Genomic DNA, 23,130 nt, shown 5'->3' with positions numbered 1-23,130 from the left:
TGGCAGAGCAAGTAACTCTTTTTTTTTTTTTTAATGTGTATTTATTTATTTTGAGAGAGAGAGGGAGAGAGAGAATCTCAAGCAGGTCCCATGCTCAGTGCAGAGTCCAACAGGGGGCTCAGTCCCACACACCTTGAGATCATGACCTGAGCCAAAATCAAGAGTTGCAATCCTTGATCTCAGGATTGTGAGTTGAATCCCACATTGGGTGTAGAGATTACTTAAAAATAAAATCTTTAAAATAGTTTTCTTTCAATATATTTAAAAATTTTTAATTTAATTTAATTTTAGAGAGAGTGCATGCACCATGTGCATGCAGGGGAGGGACCAAGGGAAAGAGAGAGAGAGAGAGAGAGAGAGAGAGAGAGAGAGAGAGAGAATCGTAAGCAGGCTCCTTGCTCAGCATGGAATCCAATGTGGGGCTCAATCCCATGACCCTGGGATCCATGATCTGAGCCAAAATCAGGAGTCAGACATTCAACAGACTGAGCCACCCAGGCGCCCCTTTCTTTTAATATTTTAAATACACTGCTGTACCATCTTCTCATTTCCATTACTTTCTATGAGAAAATCTCTGTTACCCTTGTTTTATTTGTATGTAATGTGATTGCTTTCTCTGGTTACTTTTAAGATTTTCTCTTTGTCACTAGTTTGGGCCAATTTGAACATGAAGTGCCATGGGGTGGTTCGTTTCATGTTTCTTGTTCCTGCGCATCATCGAACTTTATGGATGCACAGGTTAGTATATTTAACAAACTTGGGGGATTTTTGCCAATGTATATCCAGATATTTCTTCCGTGTCTCTCCTTCGGAAACTCTAATTACATGTAGATCAGGCCACTTAAACTTGTTCTTCAACTCATTGACGCTCTGTTCATTTTCTCTTCAAATTTTTATTTTTGGTTCCCTTGTAGGTAACTTCTATTGCCGTGTCCTCAAATGTAATAACCTTTCCTTCTAAACTAACTAATCTGCTATGAATCCTTTCAGGGTATTTTTTAATTTCAGGCATTGAAGTGTTCATCTCTAACATTCTGACTTGGATATTTTTTATATCTTATATGTCTCTACTTAACTTTTTGAGTTATGGGATACAAATTATGATGATTGTTTTAATATTCTTTTCTGCGAATTTTAATGTTCATGTCCATTCTGGGTGAGTTTTGATTAATTGATTTTCCTCCTCATTATTGGCCATATTTTTCTGCTTCTATGTGTGTCTGATCATCTCTGACCAGATGCCAGACATTGTAAATTTTTCCTTGTTGTACGCTGGGTATGTTTGTACTACTGTAAGTATTTTTGAGCATTGTTTGGGGATGCAGTTAAATTACTTGTCAACAGTTTGGTCCTTTTGAGTCTTACTTTTAAGATCAGTTAGGCAGGGCCATAGCCATGCTTAATCAAAAGGTAGGTATTCTCTACTGCTGGGCAAGACCCTTCAGAATACTGCACCCAACACCCAGAGAACTTGGGGTCTTTCAGCACTGCTGGTGGGAGCAAGTACTATTCCCAGCTTTGTGTAGGCCTGAAAAATATAGTACAATGAGATTACTGCCATTCCCTCTCATCCTTTTGTATAGTTCTCTCCCCAACTTCACATAGTTTCCTTACATGCATATGTTGATCAATATTCTCCTGAATACTCAAGGCGATCTGCTGAAGAATTTTGGATCTTTTCTCTGTGCAACTGCCTTCTCTGTGAACTGCAACTTTCATTTCCCCAGACTTTCCACTCTCTCTGCTCAACTCAGAAGTCCCTAGGGTTCTGCCTGGGTTCCCTTTCCCTGGGCTGTGACCTCAATACCTTCTCATGGTAGTAATCTGGGGCAGTCATAGGCTCACCTCATTGTTTTATATATTTTTTTCTGTCTCTTGAGAATCACTGTTCTTTATTGTCCAATGTCCAGTATCTTGAAAATCACTGCTTCAAACATTTTATCTTTTAATTTGGGGCAGTTGGGGCAGGAGAGTTGTTTCAGGCGAGAGGGCATATCTGGTTCTATTCCTACCTCGTGGCTGGAAGCAGAAGTCCCCAAGTCTATATTTATGCTAAAAAGAATCCCAACAAGTAAGAGATGCACAACAATGCAAGGGGTTTTGTTTTGTTTTTGTTTTTGTTTTTTTTTTTTTTGATAGCCATTGTAGCAGTCTTTTACCAATTACAAGTCTATTCAGATTTTAAACTTTGCATAAAGTCAAAACTTGAGTTTATTTGTGTGCTATCTACTGAAAAAGGATTAACTAGAATACGGTAATTCACACAAGAATTTATAAATATCAGTGTTGGTTCATTTATGTTTTTCATCCATTTATTTAACAAATATTTAAACATTTATTGGGTAACTATTGTGTGCCAGGTGCTGTGTAAGTCAAAGGAGATAAGAAGATAAACAAAATAGGCATGCTCAGGGAAGTCACTGCTATTCAGGGAGACAGCTCTGATAGAGAAATATAATACAGTGAGATTGGTGCTGTGGTGGGTAGGTCAAAAGTGTTTTTGAAGTGCATAGAAAGGGGTACATAACCCAGACTGGGTGTGTGTGTGTGTGTGTGTGTGTGTGTGTGTGTGTGTGCGTGTTGGCATGGAAAGAAAGGAACTGGTCCTAAAGGCTACTTGGAACAAGGGATAACTGAACTGAGAGGCCAGAACTAATAGTTTATGATCATGAGAATGATGATGCCCAAGCCAGAGTTAGGGAAATGTATGAAAATCAGGTGACAAAAAAGAATACATAGGTGTCCTGGAGACTACAAGCAGATCAGTGTAGTTGAACACAGGGCCAGGGGGCTGGGGAGATGGTGTTGAGATATGAGGAACATCATAGCATTTGCAGGGGAGGAAGCCTCATGGTGCTTCCTCAGAGAGCAAAAATGGGCTGTGAGAGAGCTCTTGGGTTCATGTTCTATAACCTCAGTGTGTCAAGTCAGGGAATATTTTTTTTTTAATAAAACAGAAACCGCTCAGGCTGTGTCCTCTCCCTCTGACTCCCCCACAGGAGGAGAAGAAGAATCATCAACAGCACAAGGTAACTGCAGAAACAACACCTAGAGGCAGCTTCACGCTCAGGACAGAACCTGCCCATTTGGAAGGGCATCAGGTCAAGGACCATACGAAGGAAAACGAGGTTTTCAACCAGTTTTCAACCTTTTCAACCAGTCAAGGCAGACATGGCATCCAGAAGATGAGAGAAACCCTACTTTGTGTTCTTCCTTCAGTCCATATAGAATTTCTCTCAGCTGGACGTTTGGCAGTCCCTCCTTCCTTTGGACCCTCAATCTCTGATCTCCTTTGCACAACCTCCCCTGGATCCTTTCCACTTCTCTACCCATCCCAATGCTGGCAACTCAAAATTGGTCTTGTCTCCATTCTAGATCTGCTAAAATTGACCACTTCTCAAAACAAAACTTTGATACGGTACACTGAAATGACTATGACCTTAACAGTAAGGACAGAAAGGGGGAAAGGAGGTGGAAAGAATGCTACAACTCCATCTTTCCAACAGAGGGGATTTGTACTGCCTACACTCTACATTTCTGTCTTCTTTTTTTTTTTTTTTTAATTTTTTTTTTCAATGTTTATTTTTATTTTTGGGACAGAGAGAGACAGAGCATGAACGGGGGAGGGGCAGAGAGAGAGGGAGACACAGAATCGGAAACAGGCTCCAGGCTCCGAGCCATCAGCCCAGAGCCTGACGCGGGGCTCGAACTCACGGACCGTGAGATCGTGACCTGGCTGAAGTCGGACGCTTAACCGACTGCGCCACCCAGGCGCCCCGTCTTCTTTTTTTTTAAATATTTTTTTTTAATTTTTTTTTTCAACGTTTATTTATTTTTTGGGGGACAGAGAGAGACAGAGCATGAACGGGGGAGGGGCACAGAGAGAGGGAGACACAGAATCGGAAACAGGCTCCAGGCTCTGAGCCATCAGCCCAGAGCCTGACACGGGGCTCGAACTCATGGACCGCGAGATCGTGACCTGGCTGAAGTCGGACGCTTAACCAACTGCGCCACCCAGGCGCCCCTAAATATTTTAATGTTTATTTATTCTTGAGAGAGACAGAGTGTGAGGAGGGGAGGGGCAGAGAGAGAGGCAGACAGAATCAGAAGCAGGCTCCAGGCTCTGAGCTGTCAGCACAAATCCTGACGCAGGGCTTGAACTCACGAGCCATGAGATCATGACCTGAACCGAAGTCAGACGCTTAACTGACTGAGCCACCCAGGCACCCCCATTTCTGTCTTTTTTTAATAATTTTTTTTTATTTTATAAAATATCTCAGTGCGAATCAAAGTAAAGATTACCTGCAACAAATGGTTAAAGTTTTCAACACCTACAGGATTCATATCTATAATAAGTAAAGGAAAAAAATAACTCTCAGTGAACACACAAAAATATTCAATCACTCTAGTAATCAAAGAAATCCAAAATCTATATAAATATCAGTATAGACGGAGGGAGAGAGTTAACTAGCCACACGTACAAAGCTGGCGGGAAGGTATGTTGCCACAGGTGAATGCAGAAAGGCCTGGAAGAATACAAATAACATTTTTAACATGGTTTCCTCTGAGACTAAAATCAGGGAATGGGGGTGGCAGTCAAAGTTAACTGTAACTTTCTCTGCATTAACTTCCCTATTAATATGCATTTATGAATCTATTATTAAAACTATGAAGGAGCGCCTGGGTGGCTCAGTGGGTTAAGCAGCCAACTCTTGATTTGGGCTCAGGTCATGATCTCATGGTTCACGAGTTCGAGGCCGCATCGGGCTCTGTGCTGACAGCACAGAGCCTGCTTCGAATCCTCTGTCTCCCTCTTTCTGCCCCTCTCCTGCTCACGGTCACTCTCTCTCTCTCTTTCTTTCAAAAATAAACTTTAAAAAATTGTTTAAAAACCCATTAAGTCAATTAAAGAAAATCAAAACATCAATACAGCATGATCCTATTTCTGTTTGACAATATTTTGAAGAGGGGGCGCCTGGGTGGCTCAGTCGGTTGAATGTCCGACCTCAGCTCAGGTCATGATCTCGCAGCTCGTGAGTTCGAGCCCCGCGTCGGGCTCTGTGCTGATGAACAGCTCAGAGCCTGGAGCCTGCTTCAGATTCTGTGCCTCCCTCTCTCTCTGCCCCAACCCACTCTCATTCTGTCTCTGTCTCTCTCAAAAATAAATAAACATTAAACAAAATTTTTAAATAAAAAAAGAAAATATTTTGAAGAAAAAAAATGCATGAACAATGCATGTCTTTTAAAAAACTCATATATTCTAATCTCTTAGCCACAGAATAATATTTTCTATTCCGTTTATTACTTACAGCAATTTACACAGAGTTTTGAAGTCATCTCCCGTGTGAAGTACCAAGTATATATGTATTCTAGCATGTACCACTTTTTTTTTAATTTTTTTTTTAATGTTTATTTATTTTTGAGACAGAGAGAGACAGAGCATGAATGGGGAAGGGGCAGAGAGAGAGGGAGACACAGAATCGGAAACAGGCTCCAGGCTCTGAGCCATCAGCCCAGAGCCTGACGCGGGGCTCGAACTCACGAACCGTGAGATCGTGACCCGAGCCGAAGTCGGACGCTCAACCGACTGAGCCACCCAGGCGCCCCCCACTTTTTTTTTTTTTAAGTTGACTTCGCACTCAGCACAGAGCCCGAGGTGGGGCTTGAACTCATGACCCTCAGATCAAGACCTGAGCTGAGATCAAGAGTCAGATGCTTAACCAACTGAGCCACCCAGGTGCCCCAGCATGTATCACTGTCTATTGGAATAGCATCTTAAATATGCTCCTTAAGGCCAGAAGCAGTCTTTCTTACTCATCTTTGGGTACCCAGGGCTTGGGACCGTATCTGACACCCCGTAGGTGTCACACAATGCCTATTTTTGAAGGAAAAGAGCAAGAAGAGGGGAAATAGGGTAGAGAGGGAAGGAGTCCACGTCCTATCCTTCAGGCAACACTTCCTTGAAAGGGAACTGGGGGGCAGAGGAGACAGCCAGGAGGCCTCAGTGCAGTGACGAAAAGTCTCCAGATCTCAATTTCCTCATCTGTGAAATGGGAAGAACCATGGTGACCGCGGGGTTGTTGTGAGGACTGCAGGAGCCCCACACACGGCGGACACTCAGTGGGCTCCACGGTTGCTGTCGCTGTAAGTGGTGATGACATAGGTCTTGAATGGAGTTGGATCTTGGTCTGGCAGTGAGGTCAGGGAGAGAGTGATGGCTCCTTCCAGCCTCTTCTGCAAGGCCAGGTGTGGGAAATGTGGTTTCTTGAGCAACAACGAATGACTCTATTGACAAAAGCCATTGAAAAAATACTTAGGACTGGACCGTTTTAGGGGTCTTGCCCCAGAAGTAACTGGAAGCTGAAACCATCTCTGTTTGCTGGACATTTCAGAGGAGTCACGATCCTGGCTTGATGGCGAGTTGGCGCTTAGTGATTTTTTCAAAACTATTTTCAGTCACACACTTGACTCTGCTGGGCCAGAGACGGGAGTCAGGGTGGGACAGATAAAACCCTGCCTGAGCCCTCCCTCAATGGCACCTGCCACCTTCTGGACAACTGATGTCAAACCCAGGTTCTCTGAAATTCACAGTCTGAAAGAGTTGAGGCAGGCTGCTTTCCAACCAGGAGCCATCTCCCAAATTCTGCTCACTGTGCAACACGGAGGGGGCGAGGCCAGCGAGCTCTGAAGTCACAGATGGACCTACACCGTGACATGGACAGACAAAGCAGCCCTTGGGTACCAAGCTCTCTAGATCACAGCCATTTCTCTGAGCTTGTGGCTCCTCACAGAGGAAGTCTAACCAGGCAGAGGAGGCTGGCCGGACAGAGGGCTAGGATGGCCAGAGGGTCTTTTCCTTCATCTCGCAGGCCCTGCAAATCCCAAAGTTGCACCTGTCTCTGGCCTCGCTGGTTCTCGGCTGAAGGCCATTTGAAGATGTGGTGGGGACTTGGGTCATGTGGAAGCAAGACGGACCCCCAGGCTGGAGGTGAGGGTACAGCACTGGGTAGAGTGAACCCCAAGGAAAGCAGCAGCCATTTATTTCATCTTGGGCATTCTGTGCAGATTCCATGCACGTCAGAGGAGATAAAGCCTCATCAAGACACGAAATGGCTGTTTCACAGACGCTCCGAAGCCTGTCTGTACAACACTAAGAGAACATATGCCGCTATCCTATTAGCCACAAGAACAAAAAATAACGTGGGCTACCTTTGTTGCCTTCTCTGTGAGGGTACCAATTCAGATGCTGCATTGGAAAAGTGAGTTAAGGCACATGCCCTCTATGGACACTCATACCCATGTGAAGGGGGGGGTGGTGCAAAAGAGAGCACTGTCCCTGGATGGGTGTGGGTTCCTGACCAGAAGCACTTTAAACAAGCCACCATGGGGGCACCTGGGTGGCTCAGTTGGTTAAGCATCGGACTCCTGGCTTTGGCTCAGGTCATGATCTCCGGGTTCTTGAGATGGAACCGCGCATTGGGCTCTGTGCTGACAGCATGGAGCCTGCGTGGTATTCTCTCTCTCTCCCTCTCTCTCTGCCCCTCCCCCATGGTCACTCGTGCCTTCCCTCTCTCTCTCTCTCTCTCTCAAAATAAATAAATGAACTTAAAAAATGCCATCATGATTTTAAGTTGCCTTCTGGTTGTGTAGCGTGAAGCTTTACGCTGTGGGCATGTGGCCAGGGACCAAAAGATAGGCACTCTCCTCTCGGTGGCTGTGCGTGTGGGCTCAGGTGGCCCACGTGGCTGGGCCCTGAGCTCTGCGGTCCTACACAGGACACTTACGATTGTTGAACATTTGCTCTATGTCACTCACTGCCTAAGAACTTTACAAGGAGCGCCTCATTTTGTCAGTCAACGAAGACTGCTTGAGAGTCTGCTCACGCCAGGAACCGGCAGTCAACCCTCATGATGAACAGGTGAGGTGAAAATTGAACACTCCCAGTTTACCCTTGATGGAACCAAGGAGGTGTAGAGGCTAACTAATTTGCACAATGTCCCACAGCCAGCAGGTGGCAGAGCTGGGATTCAAACAACTTCTCTGTCTACAGCTAGCGCTTGGAACCACTTACCCTCGCACAGGATCTTTGACCCAGTGCGGATAAAAGTGACAAGTGGTTGTTCATGGTCTGGGAAAGGTTCCATAAGCCTGTCCCAAAAGCCAGCTGCTAGGGGTGAGCCTAGGGCACGGAGGAGAAATCACCTGGAGATACTGATCTCACTTTCACGGGGCAAACAGTCTTCCAAAACGAATCAGAGAACATAGACTGGGACCATGAGATTGACATTGGTTCTCCCTACATTTGCCGACATCACCCTCTCTCCAAACCTTTCTTACCAGCCTTGGTGCCATGCTTTGGAGGGTATCAGACCCTTGCAGGCCACAAGCCCACCTACAGGCAGGGTCCACCTCTCCCAGCCCCTGAACCAACCCAACCCGGTGCCCAGGAGCACGGCTTTGGCTTTGTGGTTCTCTCTGTAACTGGTGAGCCCTGGGGGCAGACAGAAAAGCCAAGACGCTGTTGTCTGCCTTCTCCAGCCTATTCAGGCTTCAGGACTACGTCTCTGCCTTGCTTTCCTGACTGAGCCATGAGCCTCTGCTGTACTGGAGACCTGACCCATCTGTTTACCTGACCACCATCCCCACAATCAGTTACTCTCGTCGGGAGCTAAGGCCTGAGTCCAGGGTCCCCAGCGGCTGGTAGGCATCTGACTCCAAGTCTGATGGACCTCCTGGAATCATTGCACTCCACCCCCACCCCCCGCCTAGTCTCCACCTGCCTCTCTTTCCAAAGCACTTGGAAATCTGGAATAAGACTGCTCTGTAGAAGTAAACTGTGCAATCAACACAAAGTGGAGGCAGAGACCTGGAAACTCCATGGATCCCAGACCTGCAGGATCCCATTCTAAGCTGATTGGATGGGAACCTTAGCTAAAAAAAGAAAATGCCAATGAAAAGACAGATGGGTTGATCACGGAAGGTCAGAAAAAGAAAAGTCCCTAGACCAATGGTGGGAGTGCCCATCCAGTCTTTGGAAATAGGGCAGTTTGACCAAGAACTTGACTCTGTCTCATTCCCCGGCTGGATTATTTTCCAGGGAAAAGAGTGTATCTGTCCTAATACTATTATTCAATTCACCTACGCAATTCCCTTTGTTCCAATTTCAAGCTCACTAAATAACCTTCGGATATCAATACCGATAATTCTGACAATTCTGCTTTTTGCATAGCTCATCTACTATGAAACTCTGTGTTGATCTGGTCAGCTGGACCGCTATGTTTTCACCGTAAACCAGTAAGTGAGTATTCTACCCTCTTGCATTAGCCTGCTGGGAGCTTTGGGAACATGGATCAGAACTCCCAAGTGTCATTAACTCTGAAGGAAAATAAGTCCTGCAAGGTCATTAGTAGGCTTGCCCTGGAGCCCTTTGGAAACCACTGGCAATTGGATGAAGTCCAAGTTCTCCAGATTCCTTGGCCATAGGGACTTGGATTTGCCTGGGGTCTCAAGAGGCTTGAGCGTGATGCATGGGCCATCAACCAGGGCCAACTGTGTCAGCACAACCCAGATGCAGTGCTCTGGGCACTGGTGCACTCGTGGGGAGCCCCTAGCAGGACCCAGCCCTCACAATCATCTCAGGCTTCCTCCTCAGGGGTCCTGCAGTGCGTTTGGAACAGTCCCTTATGGAACAGATTATAATAGTACCATACATTGGCCCAGAGATTCTGTTTGCTGAGCATCTTCCACATCCTTTCATTTGTGTTGTGCACGCCTTTCATGCGGAAAAGCAAGTATTTTTAGCTTTGCTTTGCAGTTGAGAACACTTGGGCTTAGGGAAGGTAAATGACTTGCCCAAGGTCACACTGTTCATAATGTGCAAACTGCACCTGACCCAGACCCAAAGGACTGCATGTCCCAAGCTTCTTCACACACAGAACTGCTGCTAAGCCAGATGGGCTCTTAGAAGTGTGTCCAAGTATCAGTAGGTCAGCCTCGACGGCATGGCCACCTCTCAGAACAGACTAGAGATGCGTGTGCCCTCTTGAAGACGCAAGAAAGACCCAGTTCCGCAAAGGGCTCCACGTGGTAGCCCCAGGTGATGCAGGAGATTTGCAATTTGCTTCTTGCCTACATTCATGGGCACTTGTGTAAACAGACCATCTCCAAGACTTCTCTGGACCAAATTTTGTATTCAAGAAGGGCTTCCCTGGTCTCTCATTTACCTTGAGTGTCTGGGGCACCCGTGTGGCACCAAGACCCGGTTAGAACAATGCTTCCAACAAGCGTGGTAATGATCACTGATTCCACCCAACCCAAGGGGAGAACAAAGGAAGATGGCCACGCACACACCAAAGCAGCTCTCTAATCATTCAGAACACGGCCATACCCACAAGTATGCGAGCACGTTTACCATTCCAACCGCTCGCTCTCTCCCTGAGACCTGCAGCCTCTCCAACTTCTTCTAAATCTCCCCCACCCTGTACCACCCCCAGCCCTACCAAGACAAGACACCACACCCTGGATGTCCTTGCAGGACAGGACAGGCCCTGAGCAATCTTCTCCGGTGATACGCAATCAACAAAGAGCTTTCACAGGCCTGACTTTGTGAGTGTCATCATAGCCTAGAGGAGGCGGCTACAGTTATGCTCACCTGCAGAGAAGACTGAGGCTGGCATATGCTGAGAAGCAGGGGACAGAAGTCTGGATTCCGGAAATAAGCAGAAAGGGTAGAGAGTCAGACTTTTGGGAAAGGAAAGGAAAGGAGATGAGAGGGGAAGAGAGGAGACGGGAGGGGAGGGGAGGGGAGGGGAGGGAAGGGCAGAGCACTCCCACTTACGGTGTGCCTGCAAACAAGCACATAATGGCTGCACACTGGTCCCTTTAGTACTTCTCAGCCACCATTCACTAACTTTTAAAAGGAGAAGGGGGAGCAAGGTTGCTGGACACAGCAAGGGAGCCTGTGACAGAAAGAGACCCAGACAGCCCCAAGTGTTCACTGGGTGGCAGCCATCAATGGGGGTCTGTTCCAGGCCATTTTCCTATATTATCCCATGTGCTTCTCCAAACAGCCCTGTCCGGTGAGCTATGATGTCCATCTTGGAGATAAGGGAGCCAAGGCTCAGAGAAGGTGCTCAAAGCCAAGCCTCAGTGGCTGGGAAAACACAGTTCCACCTGTCCTGAGATCCAGGGATCTTCCCCGTGTTCTAGGGAGAGGCAAGAGTGCACTGCCAACCTCCTGGCTGCCTGTGCTGGCTCCCACCAGCAGCTCCAGGGGCTCGAGCCCAGAGAGCCTCTGATTGGACTAGGGGGAGGGGGAGGTCTGCTACCTTAGCACTGGAAGGTTGCCTGCATGGAAAACCAAGAAACACACAACATGGTTAAATTAGCCACATTTATTATGAGAAATTCTGCTTTCTTTCTTTCTTTCTAGAGAGAGAGAGAGAGAGAGAGGGAGAGAGCAACAGAAGGGCAGAGGGAGAGAAAGAATCTTAGGCGCACAGAGCCCGATGCAGGGCTCGATCCCACGACTGCGAGCTCATGATGTGAGCTGAAATCAAGAGTTGGACGCTTAACCGACTGAGCCACCCAGGCGTCCCAGGTATCTTGCTTTCTAATGATGCTATGAACTGCATTTCCCAAGAAAGACGCACATACACCCCTTCCTCTCTTTCTCACACGCTCACATGCACACACACTTGCACAGTGTTCTCTTTGGGGGCATTTCCTTTTGCCTGGTCTAAGGCAACTCTGCCCCAGTTGGTTTTTCTTCCCACTCTAGCCAGATATCTTTCTAGAACACAAAACTGACCATGCCATTCCCTTTTGGAAATCCTTCAATGACACTCACTTTGCTCTTGGGACAACATCCACGCCCCAGCCTGCCCAACAGGCCCTTCGGATAGACATGTGCTGTCCAGTACAGGAACCGTTAGCCACGTGTGGCTATGAAACGCTTCCAGTGCAGGTGAGTGCAAACTACCCACCAGATGTTTATGACTTGGAAAAATAATATAATATGTCTCATTAATAATGTTATACTGGTTACATGTTGAAATGATAATACTTTGGATTTTAAGATATAGATTATCAAAATGAACTTCACTTGTTTTTGCCTGACTTCTTAAATATGGCTACTATGAAATTTTCTCATTGCCCAAACCTCAGTTCAAGAAGCACCCACCCTGACGAGCTCCCCATGCCCCCCTTTCTTTCTTATACATATGCAAGTCTCCAGGACGGCGCGGACGGTGTCTTAGACATGTCTACGTGACCTCAGCTTCGAGGACGGTGCCAGTTGATGGGTGTTGAACTGACTGTTCAATGGGTGAATGAATGACCAACACAAAGGCATGTGGCTCTCTGTCTCCAGCCCCGGCTGCCATCTTGGTTCCCTCATCTGCCCAGTTCCCTCTTTTTCCAATGAGTTCCAAGCACACTTGCATCTTTATGGCTCCTGGGGCTGAAGGGCATCTCCCCCGTAACCCCCTCTCCGAGTCACTACAGTCTCGGATGATCTAGACATACACGACTTAGCCTAGCGGTGAGGCCCCCCCTCCCCCCAAGGGAAGCATCATGCTTTCAACATCAAGTTCCCTCTTTGGAGGGGCTCAGCTGAATCCAGGGCTGTCCTGCAGGATGTGGAGGTGACAGCATTCAGGGTTGTACTTCCACATGCCCAAGATGAGCTCCCAGCTGCCTTGGGGGTACCCCCCCCCATCAAAGGGAAGCAGCTTTGTGTCCCGTCTTCATTCCAGAGCTCTACCAAATCCCTGATGGCCTGATTCTGAACATCCTCTGACTCTCCGCACCCCCCAACCAATTCAGGATGCTCAGACATGCAGGCCTGCACTCGCCCAACATGCTGTCAATAGTAGCTCCCGGTTCTGCCTGTCATAGAAACAGCACGGGATTCGACAGCCAACTGCGACTGTGGAGAAAACTCGGCCCCCAGCAGGCACAGCGGGAGTGTCTCATTCATGGCAGCTCAAACCCTCACACTGGAACCCCATCCATCACTGCCTCCTGCCATGACAGAGCCCCAAACCTGAGCTCCAGCTCTGGCATTTCTCGGAGTCACATGGATGGCGATCAGCAGGTCCCTTTGTCCTTGGGCCTTTGCAGGAAATGTGCCTCATTCTGACATCTAACATTCATTCCCAAACAGGAGTCTAGACTAAGGGGAAAAAAAACTCTAAATCTCCATTGATTGTGCCTACTGGAGGGAGGTTAATGGGTGGTCTCTGCCCTTAGCTATTACTAAAGAAAATAGAAAAGTTTCGTTTTCGTATTTGCAATGGGTGGCAAGACGAAACGAAACGAAACAAAAACAACTTCAGCCTTTTCCACTCTCTTTTAAAGAACTATGACTGTTGGGTCTTAGGAAATGAATGACCTTAAAGTCCATTAAAATAGGTGAGATTAGTGAGTGCTCAGTTAATAGAGACTGTTTAGTTCACAATAAAAAACAACGGCCCAAAACACTCAATGAAAAAAAAATGTTTCTCAAGGTGAAAGACTCTGTTCGGAAAAGCCCTTGAGAATTAGATTAAAAATGAAGAAAAAAAAAAGTAAATCATCCTTCAGAACACGTTCTTTAAAAATGCAGACTCACCATTCTGAGAAAGATTTTGTCCTAAATACTGTTTAATTCCTTAGCCAAGAGGTTGATTAAAGTAAACGCCAGCCAACGGAAATGAATGAAAGATATTTGCATACTCCTGGGTTTCGATGAGTTGGAAGGAGAACATCAGGGCATGTGAGAGCCCTGTGTTGATGGTGCCTTCTAGAATAAAGGAGGAAGGGGGCACCTGGGTGGCGCAGTCGGTTAAGCGTCCGACTTCAGCCAGGTCACGATCTCGCGGTCCGTGAGTTCGAGCCCCGCGTCGGGCTCTGGGCTGATGGCTCAGAGCCTGGAGCCTGTTTCCGATTCTGTGTCTCCCTCTCTCTCTGCCCCTCCCCCGTTCATGCTCTGTCTCTCTCTGTCCCAAAAATAAATAAACGTTGAAAAAAAAATTTAGAATAAAGGAGGAAGGACACAGTGGAGCAGGAGAGGTCATACTGCAGAGAGGAGGGGAGGGCAGGATGCAGGGATCCTCAGAAAGCTGGGGAGGCACTGGACCTCCCTGGTTCCTGGGATGGGGCAGGGAGACAAGCCATTACAATCAAATATGAAAAGAAAAGGTGAGCCTGGTAGGCTGCAGGGTGTCAGGACCCAGCGGTGGCAAATCTTGGGTCAGCCTCACTTAAAAACCTACCTTACAATCCTTGGGGCACCTGGGTGGCTCAGTTGGTCCGGCATCCGACTTGGGCTCAGGTCATGATCTCACAGTTCATGAGCTCAAGCCCCGCGTCGGACTCTGTGCTGACAGCTCAGAGCCAGGAACCTGCTTTGGATTCTGTGTCTCCCTCTCTCTCTCTGCCCCTTCCCCGCTGGCACTTTGTCTCTGTCTCCCTCAAAAATAAAACATTAAAAATATTTTTGAAAACGTACCTTACAATCCTCATCATCCCTCTCTGGGCTAAATGTTTGTGTCCTACCCCCAAATCCAAATGTTGGAATGCTAACCTCTAAGATGATAGTAATAGGAGTGGGGCTTGGGGAGGTAATTAACTGGACCCCTGTCGGTCAGATTAATGCCCTTATAAGACAGGAAGACAGCTTGCTTTTTTTCTCTCTCTCTGCTCAAGGGAGAGACATACCATGTGAGGACATGAGAAGATGTCCAGGAAGGGAGCACTCGCCTGGACTCTAATCTTGGACTTCTAGCCTCCAGAACTGTGAGAAAATAAATTTGTGTTGTTTCAGCACCCCCGGTCTATGGTGTTTGTTATAGCAGCCCAAGCTGATCGAGATGTCCCTGATCACGGTTTCCGTCTCAGAAGTGCTCCCTTCATTCTCTGTTGTGTGGTCCCTGCTGTTGGTACTTGGCTGAACTGATCCCCACCCGCCTCCCTTTTCCCCAGGCTCTCTTCCAGGAAGGGTGGCATGTAGCAGAAAGGAGCTCCCGGGAAGTTTTGGGTCCTGATGAAAAGGCAGTGGCCCATCTTTTGTCCATCTGTCTTCTACTATTCCCTGCCTGGAGCATGGGTGGTTTGGAACATAGCAGCCTTCTGTCCACCGTGCAGAGGCCAACATGACAAAAGACAAAAGACAACAGACTAGGGATGGAAAGAGAGAGGAAAGAGGCCAGGAAAGAGGAGAGAGGAAAGATAAGAAAAGCCTGGGTCTCCTAAGAGTGTTGCTACATAGCCAGGTTTTTTCTTTTGTTGTTGTTGTTTGCTTGCTTGCTTTTTAGGAAAAAATATGTCCCGTGTGTTTAAAAAACTGTCCGTCAAATTATCTGTCATTTGCGGCTGGGAGGATTCCTAACAGATACTGTGCCACCCTCTAGAGCACTGGAGAACATTCTTTACTTTATCAAATTCTTTCAGCAATGAAAGCCAAAAGCCCGAAGACAGTCTGGCCACTACGGTCTGTTCGGCCCCTCCAGGGAGAGAGTGGGGCTGGTAGGGACCATGAATCGTGCTTTGGTGCCCAGGTATACATTCCAGAAAATAGAGTCTTAGGGCCTTTAAGAGTGCCTCCTCTATTTTACTTTAAGATTCATGAGACCATGTATGGTATCTGAGTCTTTGGGAATGGTAATGATGAGATCAACTACAGTTGCCCTATACAGAGCCCCCAAAGCCTTGTCTTAGAGAGTCTGGAGACTACTGGAGGCTCTCTTCCAGGGAGACTTGCACCTGACAATACCTTTCGCATCGTCATACCATTGGCGTGGGTCGAAACTGCACAACTGCAAAACCAACAGGGCTCACTGTCTCAGACGCACACTTCTGCAAGGTCTTGCCTGGAGCAGACAAAGGGCACTTCCAAGGGGAATGCCAGGAGCCCGTGTGGGGCAGAGCTTCACAGGCAGAGAAAGGGATGATGGGACCGATGGCGGGTAATGCAATGCGTCAGACCCAACCCTGCCTTGTCATCTGGGAAGAGGAGAGTGGACGGGGGCCCGAATACGGGAGTTTCTCTGCCTTCTGGAAACCACGTTCATCGGTCTTCTGCGGCCACATTCACGCCTCCTCCGTTGGAAAATTCAGACCCGATGCAAATCTTAGTAAGTCCAAATGGAAGCCTATTCTCTGAGAACTGGTTTCCAATAGATCATTTTTCAACCGTGTCAGACTGGGGAGAAAAAGGCTAGCATTTAGCCTCTAATGCTGTTTACGCAATCTCAGGCGAAGTGATTCAGTAGCCGTCTCTCACTTCATACTTTAAAAAAGAATAAGTAGCCCTCCCCCACGCCGCCCCCTGCAAACCCCCATTAAACTACCGCACATTTCAATCTATGCATTGATGACGGGGACGAATACATTTTCTGCCACATCGATGTAGTTAAATTTCTAGCCCTTATTTTTAACCCAGCACCATTTCAGAAATCAATTTCTGTGGAGAGAGAATACCTGGACATTTAAATCCATCAAAAAGGAGTAAATGAGCATTTCAGATACATCCATCAAGAAGAAATGCCCCTTCTCCCCATCATTGTGGGGCTTTGTCAGTCGCCTGTCAGATGAATGTCCGCGTAAGTGTTTATTAATCACTCTTGCGCTCACTGATGGGCCTGAACACTTTGCTCCTCGAAGTCTCTGACATGGACAAAGTATGCGGCAGGTTTCTTCTCTCGGTCTCTTGAGCACAGTTGCTTACTTTGTTAAAGTTAATTTCCACTCATTTCTGGCTTTGATGGGAAGATTCCTTTATCAATTCAATTCATGCGTGTTGTCTGCAATCAAAGCAATATTGTCTGCTAATGTGAGCTACGTTCCATGCTCCCTCTCCGTTTTATGCTAACGCCTTCCTTCTGCTGGTCCTGCAGTGGAGAATTTGGGGAAGAGGCTGGCTCCCTGGCCTTCAGAGACAGGCTGCAGTGATGGCTGAACCGGCAGCCACCTACCCCTCCCGGAACTGCTTGGCTGCGAGAAATGGGGAGCTGCTCTCTTTCCCAGGAATCACCTGGCTTGAAAGAGAAGTCAGTGGAAGAGAGAAGGCAATGGGAGGCCACGCGGGACGGAACCTGGTCTGGATCCCCCGGCGGAAGAACCAAGCGGCCCTCGGAGGTCCTGGGAGGCAGGAGGTTTATTTCACACCAGCAGGTTCAGAGGAGGTAACTCTCCAGAGGTTGAGCCTTACATCGAGGTCTCCAGTGTAAGCAGAGGGGACGATTTATAGCCTGTGACTTCCGCATTCCGCATTAGTAGTAATCTGGCGCTCACGCGTGGCAAGCGGGGTAGGAAGAAGAACCCGGAAGGGGAGTCTTCAGTTGGGGACCGGAATTTCCGTCTCAGTCCCATCGGCCATCTTAGAACAGATTTTCCCCTATCACATGTGGGGGCAGTTTGCTATTCCTGCCATGACCTGTAAGATCAAGTCTTATTCTGGAACTCACCAGCCTTTACGTGAGACCTTTCCACTTCCTCTACCCCGAGGAGATTCACCATCTCCCCAACACACACTTTTGTGCCTCTCATGCTGTCCTCCCCAGCTTCTCTCTCTTCCCCGTCTCACCCCACCCCTGTGCACCCCATTCGTCCAAGTCCTACTCTTCCCGAAAGACCCGCCTCGAGCCTTCCCTCCCTCTCCCTGCCCCAGGATAGCTAGCGCCAGCTCTTCTCGGAATGCTTCCGGAAACCAAACTTCCACCACGACTGCCCTGGCACCTACCACCTCCTGCTACACTGTGACAGCACCACTGAGGAGCGAACGGAGCCAGGCAGGTGGAGTCAGGCAGGCCCACGCCTGATTCTGACTCAGCCGCTTGGAGTTGGATGGCCCTGCACGTCTCTGAATCCCGGTGGACTTTCTCCAAAAAGAAAAGGAGTGAACTACTATCTGTCTTGTGGGACGGTTGTGCGGGTCCACAATGACTTGTGTAACCCACCCATCACGGTGCCCAGTGACGCGGAAGCCCAGGAAATGGTGGCTATTGTTATAAATCCCAACTAGATGACAGACCCCCAGAGGGAAGTGCGGTCCACACCGTGCATTTCTGCGCTACAGAGGAAGGAAAGTTAAACCCCTGTGATTCAGACTCTCTTGCAGCCAAGGATTAGGTTACCTATAAGGTTCCAGAAATTCAATGTGCTTCTTCACCGTCTGGAAGACAGAAGCAAGGGGAGACTTGTCAAGAACTGTGAAGGGGCCGAGGTTGTGCTCTACACGCGAGCTAACGAGTTCGTCTACCCCAGTGTCATAGGTGCTGGGAGAAGACAGGAGACTCTCGGGTGGGAGACAACGGACTTATTACTGACAGCAGAGCAGCAGACAGACTGTCAGCATTTTCTTGTGCCGGTTCCTTAAAGTTCAGTTACCCCAGGGCAACACGAAGAGGGCCAAGTGACCCCTGCATACACAGGAGAATCCAAACCTTTTTGTAAGTTACAAGATTTTTTTAATGCTTATTTATTGTTGAGAGAGAGAGAGAGAGAGAGCAAACGAGTGCAAGTGGGGGAGGGGCAGAGAGAGAGAGACAGAGAGAGAGAGACAGAATCCAAAGCAGGCTCCAGGCTCCGAGCTGTCGGCACAGAGCCCAACGTGGGGCTCGAACTCATGAGCCGTGAGGCCATGACCTGAGCCGAAGTCGGACGCTCCACCGACTGAGCCACCCACGTGCCCCTTCGAAATTTTTGTTAGGATGTTTAGTTATTATTTTGAGAGAGAGAGAGCGCTGGGGAGGGGCGGAGAGAGAGGGAGAGAGAATCCCACCAGGCTCCCTGCTATCAGCGCAGAGCCCGATACGGGGCTCGAACCCACGAACTGTGAGATGATGACCTGAGCTGAAACCAAGAGTCAGATGCTTAACTGACTGAGCCACCCAGGTGCCCCAAACCCAAATCTTTTCCAGCGGATAGTAGGCAAGCCTGCCCATTGCTTTGGAGGGGGATGTTCTATCTCCAAAGCTATTTTCTATGGGAGCAGCCTCAAAAAGACAGTCTAGAACCAAGCAGACAATACATCTACAAGGTGTGAAGATGCAAGACACCCGTGGAAAATGGTCTCTCCACAAACCCATCTTCCTGCTGCCAGCTGCTGCTCCTAGCAAGGAAGGTTGTGGAAAATTGGGGGGGGGGGGGGGGGGGTTTCTACGGTCGCTTTCCAGTGGTCACCAGCTTTAAAAGAAATGATAGAAACCACCCTAACCCCAGACCACATCCATGACTGTGACATACACTGGAGCTCAGCTGTTCCTGTGGCAGCATCCTGGCTGAGTTCTTAATTGTGGCAGGCTAGTTAGGCATTTTTGAACTCACGGAAGGCCTAACCAAGAGTCCACTTCCTAACCTGTGTTAAATTCTGCCCTTACGGTATCACACAGCTGGAGTGGTTTCTGCTTCCTGCGCTAATATAAGTCTGGACTAAACCTCAGTGTTCTCCAAAGCTTTGGTGCCTTCCACTAAACCTGTGATAATGGTGAAGATGGTGACGATTATGACGATGGCAGTGGTGATGACAATTAGGGGAAGGAAAAGGAGGAGTTTGAGGAAAGCAGGAGTAAAGCAGGAAAAAGAGAAGAAAGAAGGGAAAAAAACTTCATTATGTTTCTCCTTCTTTCCCTCCCAAAATACACATATTATCAAAGGAGAAAGCAAGCTTTTTGAGTCTCAAAAACCTATTACAAATACTAAATATTTGTAATAGGTTTGAGTCTCAAAGCTATTACAAATACTAAAAAAAAAAAAAAACAAAAAAAAAACAAAAAAACTCTACATACTCATTACTGGAACCCCAAGGTCACCAGTTAGAGCTCTTGTTTTGTTTTGTTAATTTACATCTCCTTCTAATTTTTCTGTGATGCAGAGGAGTTTCTCAGATGCTCTCACAGGCTGGTCACATCCTTGGCTGGATCAGGGAGAAGCCAGATCTCAGTGGAAGGTTCCCCAGTCACAAAGCTGCTTTCATACCTGTCTCAGCACTTCACAGGGGGACGGGGAGGGGAGGGGAGGGGAGAGGAGGGAAAAGAAGGGAAGGAAGGGAAGGGAAGGGAAGGGAAGGGAAAGTCCACGTCTTTAGCCTAAGTCATGGTCTAGGGCTTCTTCCTGGAGTGGGAGTTCTAGCTGACGAGCTCACTCCCAACAAGCTAACCCTCCCAATGGTGACCCAGAATACTCACCCCAGTCCTGTGAAGTAACTTCTGGAAGGCCGTCTCTCAGAACCACCCTGTGACATGTCTACCCCTCTGGGCTGCCCTGTGCCATCCCAGAGTTCTATGCAGGGTCTGGCCTAGGCATTCACCCTTCCTACGCAATACAGGTGGCTGGGTTCTGAGATGCCCATAAAATTGCCCATGTGATACGTGCATACGATAGCAGCTAATATTTATTGAGTACTTACTATGTGACAGACACAGTGTCACACGATCTGGAGGTCTTTTAGTTCGTTTCAGTCCCCCACGCCCCGGCAGTTCTATGAAGCAGGCACTCTTATGCCTCCTAGTTCACAGAAGTGGCAACTGGGGCTCAGAGAATCAAGCAACTCGCCCCAAATCATAGCCAGAATGTCTTCGGAGGCTCCGCTCCTAACAACTACGTAACCCTGCTCAGAGCAGGAACTCAATGGATATTTGTTCCGTGGATTAGAACAGGTATGGCAGAAATTGCTGATTTCCCCTATCACCCACTCTTCCCTTCATCTTAGAAATAACCCCCACTACCATTCAAGATTTTGGCTGAGCCTCTGCCTACTTCCTTAGGCCTCAGTTTCCACATCTGTCAATCAGAAATAATAATAGTACCAGCATGCCTCGGTGGCTCAGTCAGCGAAGTGTCTGACTCTTGATTTTGGCTCAGGTCGTGATCTCACTCATGGGATCGAGCCCTCCCTCAGGCTCTGCGCTGACAGCTCAGAGCCTGCTTGGGCTTCTCTCTCTCCCTCTCTATCTCTGCTCCTCCCCTGCTCGCTCTCTCTCTCTCTCAAAATAAATGAATAAACATTAAAAAAAAGAAAGAATGAATAATGGTACCTGTCTCATGTTCCTCAAGTGTAAGAACTCCCAGTCATGTAGATCGCTAACCAGAAAATGTCACCAACTATGGTATCTGACCAGTAAAATACATATTTTAAATTCCTAACTTATAATTCATTTTAATGACTGTGAGGCTGTGTGTGTGTGTGTGTGTGTGTGTGTGTGTGTGTGGCTTAAATAAGTTACTACATGTGCCTAGCACACAGCATTAAATTCCGGCCAATTATTAGATTAAACTGAATAGCATTCTGTAAGTCTAGCTCAACACAGATTAAGAAACTCCAGAGAAAGCTCCACCCAAATAAAGAAAAAGACACTGGCAATTTGAGATGGATAATCTCGGAACCTGACCCTTTAACGATGTTTTAGGTTGAGGTCCTAAGACAAGATAGTAAGCTAGAGAGGCTCCTAGGTTGTTCCCAATTTATGCTTTAATCTTTAATATGTAGCAAAAGCTTAGGGACGTGTTTGCGTCTAGGATACAAACTAGACAGGACAGAAGTGATCTCTTCCTGCCGTCCTAGACTAGAGCCAGCTAACAGGAACTCTAAGGTTTGTTATGAACGGCTCCATGGGATTAGCCTTATACTTCAGAGCTGGAGAAGTAAGAGAAAGTGACTTTTCTTAGGAATTCGGTTTATTCACTAATTCTACATTGTTAGCTGGAAATAGGACTTCTCTCTGAAGCACAGGGTCTACTCAGAGCAGATCTGCTAATAAACAATCCCCCGTGGATTCTGTTTAATTTGCTTCCCTTTTTGCGTGACCTGCTATACGGGAGACATTCACCCGGTGCCCCAAAATGACACAGAGATCTGTACAGTTACAAGTACAATTACTCAAGCAATTAGTGACAGATGCAATGTTCTTTGTGGGAATTGAGAACCAGGGTTCTTGCTCTTCCTCGGCGCTGCCTGCGGAGGTGGTGGCCATCTGTGACTCAGCATCATGGCGGCCCTCAGACCTCTGGTGAAGCTCAAGGTCGTTAAAAAGAGGACCAAGAAGGTCATCCGGCACCATTCCCACCGAAGTGTCAAAATAAAGCACAACTAGGAGAAGCCCAGAGATACTGACAATAGGGTGCGCAGAAGATTCGAGGGCCAGATCCTGATGCCCAGCCTGGTTGGTTAGGGGAACAACAAGAAAACAAAGCACGTGTCGCCCAGTGGCTTCCGGAAGTTCCTAGTCCACAGCGTCAAGGAGCTTGAAGTGCTGCCCATGCCCAACAGATCTTACTGTGCAGAGATTTCTCACGGTGTCTCCTCCAAGAACCACAAAGCCAGTGTGGAAAGAGCGGCCCAGCCAGCCATCAGCGTCACAAATCCCAATGCCAGCTGCACAGCGAAGAAAGTGAATAGACAGCTTGTGTGCGTGTCGTATTTGTGTTAATAAAACCATAAAACTACAAAAAAAAAAAAACAAAAAACAAAACAGGGTTCTTTCGAAGATGAGGAGAACTAACCAAATGGCGAGGACATCACCTTTGGAACCGTACGTGACCTCAAGACATGGTGATCCATTGGCTTCTCTATGCCTCTACTCTTCTCGGTACCAGGGGGAGAAATACTCAACCTCCTGCCAGGGTTAAGGGCATCACTAAGAAAATCCCAAAGCAGCTCCCGCAAGAATTGAGGTGTCTTGACAGCTGCCTTCTCTGAGAACCCCGCTCTTCCTCTTGCCCCTTCCTATCATCCACAATGTAATGAGGACGCGGCCATCATCAATCACCTGCTCGTTGTGGCTCTGTGAAACCGCTAACCCAAATACTTGGCTGAACAAAACTGGGGCTATGTGAGTGGACGTGGAAATGAGAGTGATGACCACAGGACTCCACAGGACTCTTAAAACCAATCTGCTCCGCTCTCTATGACATACCACAGAATTTCAGCCTTAGACAAGTTCTCTGCTCTCTCTCTTCCAGCGGCTTGTTTTTGCTTTGGGGGACGTTTTTGAGCCAAAGGCTTTCAGAGAACAAGAAGTTGAGAGCAGATGTGCCCAATGAGAAGTTGGGATGTGTCCGAGGTTTGCTCTGGTAACAATGGGGAAGGGGGAGCGTGTGTTGAGAGGACCGAGCGGCCACCGAGGTCTCCCCTGTCCGCGGGTTTATTGC

At 47.7% G+C, this 23,130-nt stretch overlaps 2 pseudogenes; one reads left to right on the top strand and one right to left on the bottom strand.

Annotated features, from left to right (window-relative positions):
- Window positions 1-2,964: 2,964 nt before the first annotated feature.
- Window positions 2,965-3,082, bottom strand: LOC112861935 (small nucleolar RNA U3; annotated as a pseudogene).
- An 18,776-nt stretch (window positions 3,083-21,858) lies between these two features.
- Window positions 21,859-22,427, top strand: LOC112860859 (large ribosomal subunit protein eL32 pseudogene; annotated as a pseudogene).
- Window positions 22,428-23,130: the final 703 nt, after the last annotated feature.

Source organism: Puma concolor, chromosome A1, assembly GCF_028749965.1.
Source record: "Puma concolor isolate L17-30 chromosome A1, mPumCon1.1.hap2, whole genome shotgun sequence".
In the NCBI taxonomy this organism is placed as follows: domain Eukaryota; kingdom Metazoa; phylum Chordata; class Mammalia; order Carnivora; family Felidae; genus Puma; species Puma concolor.
The sequence above is the reverse complement of the archived record's forward strand: the minus strand, read 5'-3'. Positions and strand labels throughout refer to the sequence as shown.